The following is a 16165-nucleotide window of genomic DNA, read 5'->3' as shown; positions in this document are numbered from 1 at the left end:
TGCTAGCATGTCTCGGGTAACTTTGTCATGTGCAGGTCTTTCTACAATATGGAGATGGGTTTATATAGTTTTAATGAACACCATTAATGGAAGTATTTGTTTGCCACAACCGATGTCCATGGATGGAAATGTTTTTAAGCAAACTGAAAGGTCGTGTGATTTGTCAATGTGGACTTCCGGGTGGTGTCTCTTTGGTCTTGCTCTCTTTAGAGTGGTTTTTCTATGCAGATGCTATAATGGATGTTATCTCTTTTACCTGGTTTCAAATTTCAGTGAGATATTTTTAGTTCTTTCACCACATTACTCCAATAAATTACCCATTCACCATATATATATATATATATATATATATATATATATATATATATATATATATATATATATAGCGTGTACTTTAATATAGAGTGAAATACCCAAAACTAGTAACTTGGAATATCAATTTGATAACCAAATAAAAAAAAAAAATCTAAAATGAATACATAAAATAAAGAAATGCAGACTTCTACTCTTTTAAAATATCAAAATGAATTAAATTAATAACCAAAATAAAAAAGCAATAAAAGACATTGATAACCAAATAAAAAAAAAATCTAAAATGAATACATAAAATAAAGAAATGCTGACTTCTACTCCTTTAAAATATCAAAATGAATTAAATTAATAACCATAATAAAAAAGCAATAAAAGACATTTACAAAGTGATAAACATCTCTAAAAAAATCACACACCTAAATTAAATTAAAGATTAGGTGACTCAATGAAAATGATCCAATGACCTTAAAAGATGACATACCTAATATCATATATATATATATATATATATATATATATATATATATGTAGATATATTACCCCATGCTTAGGGGGCTAATGCTTCAACTCTAAAACATATCCATAGAGTGAGGAATGCTCGGTACTAGTGCTTTAAAATATTAAAGTACTAAATTGATAATGTGAAAAGGCAATAAAAGACCTTGATGAAGTGATAAATATGCTTAAAAGATCACACACATAAGTTAAGGGTGAGGGGATTCCATGAAAATAATCTAGTTTTTCAACAAGTTAAAACTGAACATAATATAAAAATTAATTACATTTTTATATTTATGGTAGTTAGATATATGTTAATAATAAATTATTAGTTTAGATTCAGACCAGATAAACAAGTTTCAGAAGGATCAAATCCCTTTTCACTCTTAAAAAATTCTGCATCTCAAGAGATTTAGTCTCTCTCGGAGCTTAGAAAATAAGTAGTTAAATGGATCTAGGTTGGTTTTATTATTAATTGTAATTATAACTATTAATTTTGTATTTTATTTTATCTTCTTTTTTTTTTAATGTAATTTGACCAAGTTAAAATGTTTTATTGATAATTATCATTATTAATTTCTTTATTTTATTTTATTTTGATCGAGTCAAAATGTTTACAGAGTATTATAACATCTCTACATACTTGGTTGGAGAGAGCCCCTCTAGGAAATTGTTTTTAACATTTTATTATTTTTTAATTGAGCCCACATGTAAATGTTTATAAGCATTTACACCACAACATCTCCCCTCGCTTTTTACTTTTAGATTTAATTTAAAAAACGTTACAAAATTAAATTAAATTAAAAGAATAAAACATGATATTGGCCCATGGTATTGTAATAAACCCTATTTACAAGTTAATAATATCCATGGTTGAGAATCTTGTTATATTGTATGTTTATTATAAGTATTAAGTTTTAATTTTAAAATTGCTATAAATTAAATTAAAATAAAATATCTATAAAATTTGTTGATTTTGAAATGAGTTATGGTTTTTGGGTATATGGTATTGATAATGAAATGAGTTATGGTTTTTGGGTATATGTTTACATTTATTATATTAGTTTTTTTTTATTTAGTTTAATTTTTTTTTTTAGGTTTTTTTACTGGTCAAAATGTTAAACGTTACATAACAACATTTCTCTCAGCATAAAAATGTTATAAAATTAAATTAAAATAAAATATTTATAAAATTTGTTGATTTTGAAATGAGTTATGGTTTTTTGGTATGTGGTATTGATAAGCCATGGTATTGGCTCATGGTCATTTTTTGTCAAGATGTCTGATGAAGAGGAAGACAAGAGATGACAAGAATAAGAAAGGAAACCAGGTTGTCAGTGTTGCCACCTCTACTAAGATAGATTCTCTCACCAGGAAGTTGGAGGAGGAAGACTTTTATGTGATCTCTCATTTCTCATATGGTACTATCAATGGGGATGGATGGTACATGGACATTTGTGCGCCGAAACATATGACAGGGTCACAGGATATTTTCGAGACTCTATTTGAATGGGACTCAAAGTGAACATGGTGTTGGGAAACAAGAGTCAGAAGGAGATTTGAGGATCAGGAGTTGTGCCATTCAAGATGGAAACAGAAGGGGTGACGCAGGTCCAAGATGTATTGTTTGTACTAGGACTCAGATATAGTGTAATATTTGTCTCAATGATCGAGAAGAAGGGGTTTGAAGTCTTATTCCAGGATGGTAAGGCAAGACTTAGGCCCACAGGTGTTAGTCTTGGAGTTAGAGAGCATGGTCTATACATGCTAACGGGCAAGCCTATAGATCATGGGAAGAAGAAGCAAGAGGACCAGGTGTAGGTTCCAGAGAAGTAGGTGCAAGTGTAGGCTTTAGAGGTGCTCCTACAGCTACCAAGAAGGAATCATGGAGAGAGTGGAAGACATTTCAGGAGAATAAGAACAAGCAGGATGCTTCCAATGACAGTGACACTTCTGAAAGAGGTGTAGTTCACGCTACAGGGATTGTTGTAATTGTGAGTGCCAGGAGTTGGGCGAGTGTTGCGAGCAGTGATGATGATGATGCGCTACTTCCTAGTCTTGGAAGTACCTCCCTCACTAAGAGGGAGTGTTGATTTTTGAGTAGCTTGGGAGGTACTACAAGCCCTAGGGTTCGAGGTTTGGAGGATGGAGCACCACAATAGGTCATTGTGGGCTTGGAACTCAAGGTTGGGGTTTTGCACCCATAGATTGGGCCAAAACCATGGATAATTTTGGACATGTGATGGATGCAAATGATAGAGGATGGGAAGGAGAATCCATCACTTTGAGAATTGTCAAAATTCGAGTTGTCCTTAATGAGATATGAATTTTTGAAGATCGTGATGGGTTTTTGGACAATCAAGTCATGTAGGCTTAAGACAAAATTTTCCAAAAGACATGTCTCTTCAAAAATTCACGGAGCCCTCTTGATTGATATAAAAAAGAGGTGAATGAGGTTCATTTGAGACATCCAAGTGAAAATTTTCATATAGAATCATCATTTGTGGTAGCCGTTGTCCAAGAAGGAGAAGGTTGAGTAGCTAAGGACAATTCTTAAAGTATGTTTTGTGGATTGGAGAAGGTTGAGGTACAACAGAGGTAACACTGAATTGTTTTTGGTTGTTTTGGTGCAGATTAGGGTGGGTTACCTCATGATTTTGTAGGTTGCAGGCTTTGTGGTAACTACAGAAGTAACACAAGGTTGTTTGGATTAGTTTTAGAGGCCCCTAAGGCCATATTCCTACAAACAGACCCATGGTACAAGCAGTGTAGGATAGAAGCCTTACAAATAAGGGAAGTCACATTATTATTGAGGAATGTTGCAGTGATTAGAGGTGGTTGTTAGGGTTTGCGTTGATTCCCTAACTATACTGTAGGACTACAACAATGCATTAACTCTCAAGTACATGTATGTGGATGATTTTGTGTTGAGTTTGTTGCTTGGAGGATAAGATTTATTTGCAACCTATGGGAGCCATGTGGTAGGGTTGTCTTGGGTGAGAAGGAACCCTATCTAGGAGCAGATCCTACAGTGATTGCATTAGGTGCCATTGGACTAGTGGAGGGAAGTGTGTTGATAGCCCAAAGTAGACCTTGACAAGCAGTCATAAAGAGATCTTGACAACTAAAGGTTAGGTGAAGTTGTTGGAGCCTAATGTGCAATACATTGATGGAATAGTGGACTTCCAGATTGGCAGATTGGAGCTCAGGTATTGGCCAGCATAGAAGAGAAGGTTGGATCAACCTGTGTTCATTGTTGCATAAGAAACTTGTGGCAGTGATAGGTAGCAACCCTCTTGGAGTCTCTATGTGTTGTCCTTTGATGAACTAAGGGGAAACTAGAGAGTAGAACGGAAGAGAAGGACCGTAGGACGAGATATGACATAGAGGTTGTGATTGTGCACTAGAGTAGTGAGATTGTCATTATATCTTGTATTCTTGTACTTGTGGATAATTGAGGGCCATTATCCCTTGTATGGGAGCCCTGGACAATTATAGTAGATGTTGTTTAATATAACAAAGTTGGGTTGAAAATTTTATAAAAAGTTGTCTATACTTGTGCACGTGTGATTTATTTCTATTTATATTCCATTGTGTGAAGTAGCTTTGTTGATATTCTTGGTTTGGTAGCAGCATAGATTTTAAGATTGTATCGTAGACCCAAGGTCATGGAAATTCAACACTCACAAGCTTTGATTTTATGTTGTTTGGTTGGATTTGTTTTCTTGAACACTTCTACGCAGTGGAACTTATTTATTATATCAAAATGTAATGTAATTCACATGAAATATAGCACAAAACCCAATGACACAAGAAAAAGGAAAGCTAAACCCTAAGAAATATCTCTTGGATAGTAGAAAATAGAGAGCTATGTTCACTTTCCTCTTCAAGGGGCAACGTTAAAGCACAATGCTCCATATGCAATAAAAATTCTTGACAAATCATTGCATAACATTCTACTCTATATATGCCCGTCCATAGAGAATCTTAACTACATATGGTCCCCATATAATGCAGCCTAATGAACTAATTTTGTCCTTATTAGTAAAATGAATAATTTTTACAAGCAACAAAAATTAACTAATTGATTAATGGGACTTATTGAAGAAAGCTAGCCTTGTAAATTGATAAAGTGTGTATGTAAGGGGGTTAGGGTAGAATTCGAGCATGCCCTCCCCCTTTGAAAGCAGAGTTTTCCTTAAGGATAAAGGTGAGGAAATTGTTGGAGAATCAATGTCAGTTTCCATGTGGCATCTTTTGGTTGCATATCTTTCCAATCGATCAATACTTCCTTAATAGTTCATTCATGCAGTTGGTGCTCATTGGTATCCAATACTAGTTTTGGATGGAGCCTAGTGGAACCTTCTTCATCAAGTTTTGGTAGGTTGGTCTCCACTTTGAAATTGATCCCACGAACCTTTTTAAACAAGACACATGAGAGATTGGATGAACCTTAGAGGGGGTGGAAGAGTCAGTTTGTAGGCAACCTGGCCAATGCATTTTATTATGATGGGGCCCACAGAACTTAGGAGCTAGCTTCTAGGAAACTTTATCTTCAATTCATGTTTGTTTATAAAGCTACCAATGAAGGAACACTTGATCCCCATCAGAAAAAGAAAAACATTCATATCTATGTTAATCAACTTGTTGTTTCATCCAATTTTGTACAATAACCAAGTTTTCCTTAAATATAAGGATAAAAATTTCTCTAATGTGAAGCATTATATCTATTCTGTGAAACTTGGATGTGCTTGGTACATTGGGTGCCACAAACTAGAGTTTTTGGCCATAAACTACTTCACATGGTGTCGTTTTGGTAGCTCCATGATAAGTAGTATTATACCATAATGTTGTTCGGGGAAGCCATTGTGCCCACTAGTGAGGATTTTCATAATTAAACCATATAAAATAGGTCTCCAATGACTTTTTGACTGCTTTTTTTGAATATCAATTTGACGATAATATGCAGTGATCATATTCAATTTTGTACCTTTAGTTTTAAATAGATTTTGCCAAAATATATTGGTGAATGTGGGGTCACAATCTAAAAACAAATGGAAGTGGCATATCGTGTAGCTTGAAGATTTGATCCATGAAGACCTAGACAACTAAAGAAGGTTTGAAAGGATAAGTTATGGCACAAAAATGAGTAGCTTTTGAGAGACGCTCTACCACAATCATGATGATTGATTTGTTGCTTGTTTTTACGAGTCCCATAATGAAATCCAAAGAAAGTTTTTCCAAATATGCTTTGGGATTGTTAGAGGTTGTAACATCCTTAGTATTTCTACTATCTCTCCCTTGTTTCTTTAGCAAGCATCACAAGATCCTACAAAATCTTGGATATTTCTTTTCAATCCTTCCCAAAAGAATGAACACTTAATTCTTTCAAAGGTTTTATCAAAACTAAAGTGACCTGTTATTGCTAATGTAATATTGGATATATCTCTTCATGCCTTCCCAAAAGAATGAACAATTAGTTCTTTCATAGGTTTTATCAAATCCAGAGAGACATGCTATTACTAATGAGTGTATCTAATCTATTACTTATTATTTTAGAGTCCATTCTTTTTCCAAAACAATGTTCTCTTTATACTACAATGTATCTTGATTCCATGATTAATTTTTAGGAGGGTTGGGATCTTTATGAATTTGTTCAATGAGTTTCCTTATAGTATTGTTCCTTATGGGATCCCTCATGCCATCCCAGAGTTGGTAATGATAAGGCAAGAAGCTAGGCATCCTTCTCAGTAAGAAATCAACCACAATATTCTCTTTACCCTTCTTATCTATGATCTCATAATCATACCCCAATATCTTAGTGACCCATTTTTGTTTCTCTAGTGAAGAAAAATATTATTCAAGGAAGTGCTTCAGACTATGATGATTTATCTTGATTTAAAAATTCATTCTTGTGAGACATTGTCACCAAGTCTCCACTAAAAGAATAATAGTCGTCATTTCCTTCTCAAATGTGGATTTTCCCAAATAGAAATCACATAATTAATAATTGATGAATGCCAAGGGTCATACTTCTTGTATCTATATTAATCTTGGATCTATTCCTGAGGCATCACATTCTGAGACAAAAGCATTACTATAGTAAGGAACTTTTAATACTAGAGCAGTGCATATGACATCCTCCAAAGTAGTGAATGCCCATGCGGATTCCTCACACCAAATAAAGGAATTCTTCTTAAGGAGTGAAGTTAGGAAGTTGTAACTTTGCAATAATTTTTCACCAATTTAATGTAATAGCATATAAGTCTTAAGAATCCCCTCAATATCTTCATTTTTTTGTGATGGGATCAATCTTGCATATCCTTCATCTTATTGGGATCAACTCTTACTATTTCCTAACTTACAATGTGACCCAAATACCAAACTTCAAGACCTCAAAAGTTTGGATTCCTTCACAAATAATTTTGTCTCTCAACAGTTGCAAGGACTTATCAACATGCTCTATGTGTGATTCCAATGCTTTACTATAGATCAAGACATCATCAAAGAATAATAACACAAACTTGTGTAAGAAGGGTTTGAAAATCATACTCATGAGACTCTTGAATGTGGATGGTGTAAGACAAAGATCAAAATGCATAATTAGAAATGATAATGATCTGTGTGTGTTATGTAAGTAATCTTAGGGATGTTTGTCTCTTTCATTATAATTTGTTGGTATCCTAAATGTAGGTCAAGCTTAGGAAATGCTTATCTTCATGTAGTTCATCCAAGAGATCATAAATAACTAGGATAGGAAATTTGACCTTGATTTTCAACTTATTTAGGTCCCTAAAATCAGGATACATGTGCTAAGTGCCTTCCTTTTTTAACACCATGATTATTGGTGATGAGTAAGGGATTGTACTGGGACATATGACCCCTTCCTCCAACAATTCCCTAATGATATTTTCCAATTTCTTTATTTTATGCAAAAGGGTGTCAATAAGGACCTACATTAGGTGGTTGACTTCTTGGGGGAATGATATTGTCATGCACTCTTTGAGAAGGAGGTAAACTCTTTGGTAACTCAAATACTTGATGATGTTTTTTAAAGAATAGCTATAAATCTAGGTAGATTTCTTCTATCATATAGTTCATAAGATGTGTGGTGATAAATTGGGCAATAATTTCATGGTGGGCAATAACTTAGATCCATACAACGAGAATTGAATATTTCAAAGGAACATGCCAAAATCCCTTAAGGGTGTGTACATCTCCCTATTTAATGAAACTCACGTAGATTTTTTTTAAATCCATTATGAATGATCCAAACTTGCATAGTGTAATGTTCCTAAACATGAATTTAAGTGATAAACCAATTAAATAAATAGTGCAACAGTGGAAAATTAAAAACATTTAGCAAACACCCATGAAACACTATAATATTAGAACTGTTGAGCCATATATTATGAATGATGAGAGCATGAGTACAATATATAAATGGAGTAGTGCACCTGGGCTTGTCTCAAGGACAAACTAGACCAAACCCAGGTGGTAGAATAGCTGGAAAGATGGTTGTTCAGTTGTTACTCTATTATGCTCTACGATGTCCTAGTAAATTGTTGATCTGCTGACTTCGGCCTATTGGAAAGTGCCCAAAACCTGCCCAGAAAATTCTTCCTTATTAGCCTTAGACTCCTTGGACAAAACCCAGAAGGGAATTTCTCTGATTTTGACTTTGTATTTTCGGCCTCTTGGGAGTTGCTCTCTAGCTACATCTGCTCACTTTCAGCCTGCTGGAAAGTGCCCAAAAACTACCCAGAAAATTTCGCCCTTTTAGCCTTAGATTCTTTTGACAAAACCCATAAAAAGGCAGAAGAGAATTTCTCTGATTTTGACTTTGGATTTTCGGCCTCTTGGGCGTTGCTCTCCAACTACATCTATTGACTTTCGCCCTGCTGGAAAATGCCCAAAATATACCCAGAAAATTCTACCCTTTTAGCCTTAGACTCCTTGGACAAAACCCAAAAAAACCCAGAAGGGAATTTCTCTGATTTTGAATTTGGATTTTCAGCCTCCTGGGAGCTGCTCTCCGACTACTGTTGCCAAATTCGAATTGCAGGAAACATCCTGTAAATCCACCTGGAAACACCCCTCAAATACTGATTTCTCCTGTATTATCTGATCCCTTTCTTCCTGGATGGTCCTTGGCGCTGATGGCTATTCAATCAAGCCCTAAGAATTTGCAGCTGGAGGCCACTGGGTAGTCTCTCTACCCAGAAATGTATACTGTTGTGTGTACTAGCTGGCTGGCTGCAAATGATAAAATACCCTCTGTCCTCCACCTTCCTTGCTCCCGAAAACTCCCAGCAAGTGAGGGGCCTCTTGGCTAGCTAAACCAACCTCTGCGTATTTCTGGCTACCCAGAAAACACGTAGTCCCTTCCTCTGCGTGGTTGGCTGAGCTGTGAATCATTGCTAGAAACTCCTACAATCTTTGTGGAACAACCTCCCTAGGGCGGGCACAGATGGTCCCCCAAAGTAGAGGTTGAATCTTCCCTGCGGAAGACTCGTGGCTAAACAGTCGGTAGACTCGCTAAGCAGCAGAGCATACAAAAGTGAGTTTGTTTGTCAAATATTCAGAATGAAAACAAAATGAGAGTTGATCTCTCTTTATAACTCCTTGAGACCCCTTAACCTTATGTGGGCCCTTCCATCCACCCATTCAATTTTCCCTCCATGCATATTGAATGGCTAATTCTAACTCCTATGTGGTTGGCCCCCACATTCCACTAGCAGCTAAATAAAGTCGATTTGGCCCCTAAGTCCCTAAGTTGAAAGCGTGGGGCCTTCTTCCTTAGTAAAAAATGTGCAAAATTGTGTAGCAGCACCCTATTTTTAATGTGTTTGAGAAGGGACATGACAGTTCTCCCCTCCCAAATGTTGCCTGCCCTCAAACAACCTCAAAGCTGGGTGCTCCAAATATGACCTGACTCTGTGTAGTCTTGTGTACCACTACCTACTATCATACCACCATGTAACATATGTATCCAGCATGTGCCAAAGTGTCCGCCACTCTAATAGTGACCCCACCATGACACGCATCATGTCACCTCGTCCATCTTGGTAGACCTGAGCACCCTAACTCCACTCCTACTAGGGGGGATATCTCTATTGTGCCGATCGTTTATGACCCCTAAATCCTAAACCTCAATGGGAGAACATCGTATCCATACAATATTTGGTCTGGTGGCTGACCCATGCCACCTCCTCGAACCAACTCCTACCAGAGAATGTTAATCATCCTGCGCCCCCATGCACAACCAACATGCCAAAACAACCAATGGATTCTTCTCACAAACCACCTGGCCACTAGCGTCAACTGGAGCTCCCCTAAGGAATGCATATGCTCAAGCATGGGGTTGACTAACTCATCAATGCCATAGCCATCTCGCATGTCTAATATCGGATAGGAAGCCCTCCATGGATCCCAATGCCACCTTAGGCCTCCAACACCCTTAATGTTTGAGAGCTCCCACTGAGATTTACTCCGAACTATGACCATCTCCATGAGTCTAACCCACTCCACCGGGTACCAACTCAGAATCTCTCGCCATCCAACCCCAAGAGAGGGATCAAATGCACAAACTTTAGCACATAGAACAAGCCCGACACGCGGATGTTTCATCTTGTGCAACTCTGATCGTCTCATCCCACTACCTAGGTCAACACATGAGATCTGAATAGGAAGCTTTGTCTCTCCCTCCAATGGGCAAAGGAGATCCAATAGTTTTGCTAACCTAGTCATCCCCTTTGGTATGTCTACACAACTCTGCCTTGTTCAATCCAATGCGTAAGGATGGGCTAATAACCCTTTAGATCCTGTCAATGTGCCTCTGAAGCGAACTGTGCTCAAATCCCAACATGCGGTCTCTATGTTGCCCCTCAGCATTGGCTAGCCCAAAGGATGGTTGCATATCCTCCTCCATTATGGGCTCCACATTAGCCTCCAACTACTCCTCCCTAGACAACCCAACATGCAAGACATGCTTATTAGTCAGTTGTAGGTGACTGTCGTCCGGCAACTGTGTCATAGATCTGGATGCCTCTGTATCTATTGGCTCCTCATCAACAGTGGGGATGATTCTTGACTCCTCATGAATGGATGCATTTTCTAATGGATGGTACAATGGATGTTATCTCGTTTACTCGGTTTCAAAATTCCATGAAGATACCTTTGGCTTCTTGTGATAAAGCTCAAGGAGTAGGCTCCTCCGCCCTAGTGGATTCTTGTTAATTCCAAATTACTCTAAGGAATTACACATTCACCGTGGTATATACACACACACACACACACACACACACAAAGAGATTGCACTCTAAAATAGATCAAATTCCCAAAATGAGTGACTTGAAATACCAATTTGATGACCAAATAAAAAATATCTAAAACAGATGCATAAAGTGAGGAAATGCCTAGTTCTAGTGCTTTAAATATCAAAGTGAACTAAATTAATAACCAAAGTCAAAAGGAAATAAAGGACATTTACAAAGTGATATATATTCCTAAAAGATCACACACCTAAGTTAAGGGTTAGGGGAATCAATGAAAATGATCGAACAACCTTAAAAGATCATATACCTAAGTTAAGGTTTAGGGGAGTCAATGAAAATGATCCAATAGTGAAAATATATTGATGTCATAATTATTTAACAAGATAAAAATAAACATAATATAAAAATTCTCCACATCATTACATTTATGATGCTCAAATATCTGTTACTAAATTATAATATATATATATTTGTATTTTTCATTATTAAAAGGTAAATATATTTATGGAAAGTTTATATATATATATATATAGATATATAATGTTATGCTCTTCTTAGGCTAATGCTACCACTCTAAAATAAGTACATGGAATGAGGAAATGTCTAATACTATTGCTTTCACATATCAAAGTGAATTAAATTGATAAAGTCAAAATGAAATAAAGGACCTTGACAAAGTGATAGACATGCCTAAAAGATCACACACCTAAGTTAAAGGTGTGGGGACTCAATGAAAATGATCCAACAATGAAAAGATATTAATGCCAAAAATTTTCAAAAAGTTCAAAATAAACCTAACATAAAAATTGGCCACATCATTACATTAATGATGGTTAGATATATGTTAATACTAAATTATAAAATGTATATTAAGTTTTAATTTATGTATTTTTCATGCTATGATATGCTTAGGCAGGGACTAATGCTTGCACTCTAAATCGGATTCATAGATGGAAGAAATGCCTAGTACAAGTACTTTAAAATATCAAAGTGAATTAAATTGATAATCAAATTCAAAAGGAAATAAAAAACATTAACGAAATGATAGACATAACTAAAAGATCATACACTTAAGGATGAGGGGAGTCAATGAAAATGATCCAACCGTGAAAAGTTATTAATATCATAATTATTCAGCAAGTTAAAAATAAACATAACATAAAAATTGGCAACATCATTACATTTATGGTGGTTAGATATATGTTAATACTAAATTTTATAATTTAAATCCTATAAATACTTCTTTAAAACATCTATCAAACTCAATCTATCTATTCAAAAAATTACATATACAAAATAACCTTATAATTACCTTATTTCACATACTAAAATTTAACTATTCAAAACATTAATTACACAAAACAACCTTACTATTACACAATTAAAAAAAAACCTTACTACCTTTGGGTTCACTAGATTTTGTAAATACTTTTCTATAAAACATCAACCATGATAATATCTACCAAATTTAAAGAATTACATATACAACACTAGGTCATTGTTGACAGCACGAAGACCGGCAGCTGGATCAGCCGAACACGTTTCTATGTCAACGTTTTGGCTTGGATCTGAATCAGAAAATGACTCCTATGAGGCATATCAACACATACACAGACCAGGGGTGCATCCTTTCTCCCTGTCTCAGGGTGGTTCATACTGGGAGAAGCAGGGATCTACACTACCAGGACAAGGAATGATAGTTACACCCCAGCAATGACCAAACCCTACCTTCGATCGAGTTGCCGTTCACGAGCAAAACGAAGAAGTCGAGGCCATCAGACAAGATAGGGTAGCACGTACAGGTTTGAGGGCTGCACAACTTGCTGAACCCCATCCTCCTTTGGACTGGCGTGTGTTAACTGATTTGCCGTTCTCAGGAAAAAAAACAAGGGAGAGGCCGACAAGCAAGACAGGAATGCGTGTGATGGGTCGAGGGTTGTGAGGCTTAATGCGCCCCTATTCTCCTTCGGACAAGCGCGGGTTAATGACAGAAAAGGGAAGGTGAGATTCATGGCCAGGACTCTCCTTGCCAAAACTGCCATGCATCTGGAGGTCAGGGCTTCCTTGATAAAAACAGGTACTCTGGGCATCAAGATGGGGCCTCTGAAAAATGACCTCAGCGAGCCTGAACAAGGGATAACAGAGCATATTCCCAAGCTCTGCGGCGCTCTTGGGTAGCCAGTGAAGGCAGATCCAACAGATCGAGACCTAGACAAGGTCGATCCACAATGCATGGAGGAAGATCTGATGCAAATCTACATTAGATCAATAGAAGGCAGACATTACTGCATGCAGATCAGAAAGGGGATGAGCATTCAAGAGTTAAAAAAGGAGATCCAGATAAAATTGGGAACCCCAATGAAATACCAAAACCTGATATACACAGGATACAGTTTGCAGGACAACCACACAGTTTAGGACTATGGCGTCATCAAAGATCCAACTATCATACTTAATCTGAGACTGTGAGGCAGATGCAAGGGAGCCAACTCAAAAACTTCAGGCTCCTTTTGTGATGCAGTCAAAGGGAAGGAACAAATGCAAAACAAACCAGCACCAACACTAGAGCTACTAGGCCCCTACATCGTGGAACAAAAGCTAGAATCTCCAATGCTTATAGTATCACTACCAGAGGTAACAGATCTATACACAGATTTAGCCCAAAATGCTGTTATCTGTAGATTCAATGGCTTTTGGCCAAAATCGGATGCACTGCATCAATGGATCTTCTCCACATGGACATCAAACTGTGAAATTTATCTATGCCCAAAAGGGTTTTTTATAGTTAGATTCAACACAGAACAAGAAAGAGATAACATCATCAATCAGGGGCCTTAGTTTTGGGGCAATGCTGGCCTCTTCATCACCCTCTAATTCCCGGATTTTGATGCCAATACCATGGTAGTTTCAACAATGCCAGTTTTGGTAAGACTACATAATCTCCCATTACATTTTTGGCACCACAAAGTACTAATAGCCATTGGGAATACCTTGGGGAAGTTCCTCAAATCGGATGAAGACAGAGCTATCCGAGGAATCTTCACTTTTGCCAGAATATGCGTAGAAGTGGATCTGAGTCAGGGACTACTCGAACACATCACATTGAATTGTTTAACAATTCAATGTGGACAAAACAATTCAATGTGGACACAACCACTTGACTATGAGAACACAACTTTCAGATGTCGGGGATGCTTGCAAACAGGGCACCTCCAATATGCCTGTCCACTGGCTAGGAAGGAGCCCAAAGGGGATAAGAAACAACAGAAAAAACCCAAAGGTTGGTAGCATACCGAACCACTGGAAGAGGAGGAACCGAAGACAGAACCTACAGGCACGCAAATGGGACAAGGAAAACATACAGGGAGAGAATACTAAATTTGGGTTCACTAAATTTTGTAAATACTTTTCTATAAAACATCAACCATGATAATATCTACCAAATTTAAATAATTACATATACAACACTAGGTCATTGTTCGCACACTGTGAATACTTCTGCAAAAATTACATATAAATTAGAATTTTGATTTTAAAAAGTTAACATATTTGAATCTCATGTCTCCTCAAACATTACAAATGAATGCATTAAAGTAACATTGTTTACTACATACAAATCAAATTTCCAATCCTGTAACACTGTTTACTACATACAAATCAAATTTCCAATCCTGTCTCCTCAAACCGGACAAATGAATGCATTACAGTAACACTCTTTACTGGATACAATTCAAATTTCCAATTTTAATCAGGAGACCACTCTCAATCTCTACCAAATGAAATCAAAAGAGAATGCAATCCCTAAATCTCTTACCAGAGAATCCAGTGACAACAATGCAAACCAAATTATGTCTTCACAGAGTAAGAAAAATGCAAGCAAAATCAATCAAAACTGCTTTGATGACTTCCATTAATAATAATAAGGCCGATAGCGTATGGAGCGCCTGTATCTTGGCATCTTCCCATACCCATACCCATAAATTGGAAGGGGAGCGTAATAGTAAGGCCGAGCATATGGATTGAACCTTCGACCTCGATAACGGTGCTGCCCCATTCCTGGAACATTTGTCCTTTTCGCTGTAATCTTCAGTTGCCGATTATGAAGTTCAGAGTTATTCAGACGAAGTGCATTTTGAACAGAGGCAGCGTCCAGAAATTCAACATAAACAAACCCTTTTGGCTGAGCAAACTTGTCAGTTTTAATAGTAACCCTGTTAACTGTCCCGCATGACTGAAAATGACGCTGCACTTCCTCTGGAGTGCAGGAGTAATCAACATTTCCAACAAAAATAGAGCGCGAATCCGCTTCTTCTCTGCTCGCTTGACCCGCAACAGCTGAAATAGCAGGGTCTGGCACGGCGGGGATCTGCATTTCTTGAGCGATCTTGGACTGCATTTCTCTGAGGGCGGCTGCCTCTTCTTCAATTTCCTGTAGCCTTTTCTTCATCACATCCAACTCTTTCTCACTAATGCCCATTTCGGTGTCTTCTGGTTCATGCTCTGGAATTTCGGTGTCTTCTAGTTCATACTCTGGAATTTCCCCGCCATACGCTTCATGCTCCTCCATTACTAGCATGTCTCAGGTAACTTTGTCGTGTGCAGGTCTTTCTACAATATAATATGGAGATGAGTTTATATGGTTTTAATGAACACCATTAATGGAAATGGAAGTATTTGTTTGCCACGGTAACTTTGTATTGTGAAGGTCTTTCTACAATATGGAGATGGGTTTATATAGTTTTAATGAACACCATTAACGGAAGTATTTGTTTGACACGGCCGACGTGCATGGATGGAAATGTTTTTAAGCAAACTGAAAGGCCGTGTGATTTGTCAATGTCGACATCCGGATGGTGTCTTTTTGGTTTTGCTCTCTTAACGGTTTTTATGTGTAGGTGCTAGTATGGATGTTATCTCTTTTACCTGCTTTCAAATTTTAGTAATATATGTTTAGATTTTTTTACTAAATTACCACAATAAATTACTCATTCACCATATATCTATATAGAAAGAGATAAGAGCGTCTACGAGTAAAATACCCAAAACTAATAACTTGGAATATTAATTTGATAACCAAA

General features: G+C 36.9%; 1 pseudogene; it reads right to left on the bottom strand.

Moving 5' to 3' along the window:
• Positions 1-14997: 14997 nt before the first annotated feature.
• Positions 14998-15654, bottom strand: LOC149140588 (polyadenylate-binding protein 2 pseudogene; annotated as a pseudogene).
• Positions 15655-16165: the final 511 nt, after the last annotated feature.

Source organism: Pinus tabuliformis, chromosome X (assembly GCF_031772625.1).
Source record: "Pinus tabuliformis cultivar Carrire ecotype Pingquan chromosome X, CPIR1, whole genome shotgun sequence".
Classification (NCBI taxonomy): Eukaryota; Viridiplantae; Streptophyta; class Pinopsida; order Pinales; family Pinaceae; genus Pinus; species Pinus tabuliformis.
The sequence above is the reverse complement of the archived record's forward strand: the minus strand, read 5'-3'. Positions and strand labels throughout refer to the sequence as shown.